Below are 2,500 nucleotides of genomic sequence, written 5' to 3' on the forward strand. Positions count from 1 at the left end.
CTTTCTAATACTAAAGTTCACTGAAGTTAAGCCCTGCCGGGTTTTATTCCCCTCATAAAACAGAAGCATCGGACCGAAAATACTACTAACTCTAACAAATGCGAACTCAGCAAGGTACAGATCTTGTTAGCTTGCTTTATGCAAAACAAATATTGATGAAAAAGCAAATAACTATTGATACACAGTTTTCAGAAAGAGCAGAAGGAAGTTTCCCGAACGGTCGATCGAGAATAAAATATTTACGACATCAAAACAACATTAATTTTGAACCGTGAATATAGAATATAAAAAGTTACGATCAGCGACAAACATTTTGGGAGATTTTTGCTACGTTCAAGTAAATTGCAAAATCGAAAGTGACATGGCCGGAATTCAGCGGGCGCCGTGATTAAGTTGCCGCGGCATGTTTACTCGCCAAACAGTGAAGCATCTGTGTCAAATGATGGCAAGATACCGGGTTTTTGTAAGTTTCTTTTTCAGTCAAGTGTTATAAAGTTTGACAATGAAATGAGCGAAGTCAAAACAAAGATCACAATCGCCCAACTCTTGTTTATGCAAAGTCAAAATTTACTCTCCAAGACGCGTACGACGTTATTTATCACCAGGTAATTCCATCATTTTGGAAATAGCAGCTACTTTATTATTCATCTGCGTCACAAGTTTTCACTGATTTTGGGGCTCATTTTGTTGAAACTCAAGCACGCTTCCAAAAGGCCTGTGAACCCTTCCTGCTTACAGAGCAATACTAAAAAACTTCTCCCATATCACATTTGAACCTGAAGCTCGAAAATTCAATACACAACATGATATTATAATTCACAAAGGCAGAAAATACCACAGAATCCTTTTCCAGCGAAAACATTATTGAAACTAACAACATATTTGCTCTTAGAGGCGAAAACCTCTTCCTATTTCATTGCGTGCGTGAAGACAAGAAACTCAATCGTGTCAAATTACCATGTACTTCAGGTAAATAGAGCTCACTTTGATTTCGTCTCGACGGGCGATAGATTGTTGTCGAAGTCCAGTACTCGTCGCTTTTGAGCTTCCTGCCTAGTTTATCCAACCGACTTTCCATTATTGAGCTCCATAAGGGTATATTTTGTTTAAGGATCCACTAAAACGCCATTCGCGTTTATACATGACTTTCGACGCCATTGCAGGTTCTACTGTGTCCACCAGAGAAATCTACGCAGTTCCACTACCCTCTCGATCCTAAGAACATACGCGTAGAAGGCTCTATGCACAAAGACACCACTTACCAGGGGAGTGACAGGCAAGACTTTTACCGACACGGAAAAAAAAAAAAACTAAAAAAAAGAAAAAAAAGAAAACAAACAAACTAAACGAAGACCTCGACTGGTTTGCCATAGGCAACCCAGTAAAAAGAAAACAAACAAACTAAACGAAGACCTCGACTGGTTTGCCATAGGCAACCCAGTAACTAGACCCTCCGTGAGGGTACACTGGGTTGCCTGTGGTACGTGCAGCGTTCCAGGCAAATTGTGACTGGCCCACGGGCCGATTACGGGCTTGCAAAAACAAAGCAAAAGGTAATTAAAAAACCATATAATAAACTACTTACTAACCGAGCTAGCTCGAGCCGTACTGGGGAATATTGGCCCTGGGTCGTTTTTGTATACGGACCTCGCTGCGCTCGGTCCGTACTGCAACGACCTCGGGCCAATATTTCCCTGGCAGTACGGCCCTCGCGCTCGGTTAGTAAGAGGTTATTAAGGGGTCACCCAGAAGTCATACCAGCAGAGGCCCTTTGGCTCACAGGTCCTCACACGTTCGTACGACGAAACAGATCCTTTTCTGAGGTTAAAAACCTGGCTACTGGCCTAACTCTTTTTCCTACTTTCCCAACCGCGAGAAAACCGCGGTAAATCAGCCATCGCCAAAAAATGTTTTTTTTTTTTTTCGAACGAAAAAATTTAAGAAAAATAACAGTAAAATATGTTTTCTAGGCAAAATTTGGTCATTTTAGCGTTGATTACGAATTTTTGGATGCAAAACTAATATTTTCTGCAATTTATCTGCTTTCTTGGACATAAATTCGACCGAAAACTGATAAGGCATGAATATTTTTAGATTTTTAGGAATAATAGATAACGTGGTTCAATGCGTAATGTGATAATGCGATAAAAGTGTCAAATTTGCGACCCATTGCTAACGGCAACGGAAGCGATCGCATTACGAATAATTAACCTCTGTTGCCAAAACCCCCCAAATAAGATCATGACTAAAACACCACACGAGTACATACGGGTAACATACGAGTAACATACGGAACATACGGATACATACGAATACATACGACTGACATACGACTAACATACAAGTAACATACGGATACATACGACTAACATACGGATACATACGAATACATACGAGTAATACGAATGTTTTTCTCATAAAGGAAGCTCTAGTTATAAGCCTTGCAAGCATTTTTCACGTCAGCAAACACGTACCCGGCTCAGTTTGAGGGGGGGGGGGG

Source organism: Montipora foliosa, chromosome 9, assembly GCF_036669935.1.
Source record: "Montipora foliosa isolate CH-2021 chromosome 9, ASM3666993v2, whole genome shotgun sequence".
NCBI lineage: Eukaryota > Metazoa > Cnidaria > Anthozoa > Scleractinia > Acroporidae > Montipora > Montipora foliosa.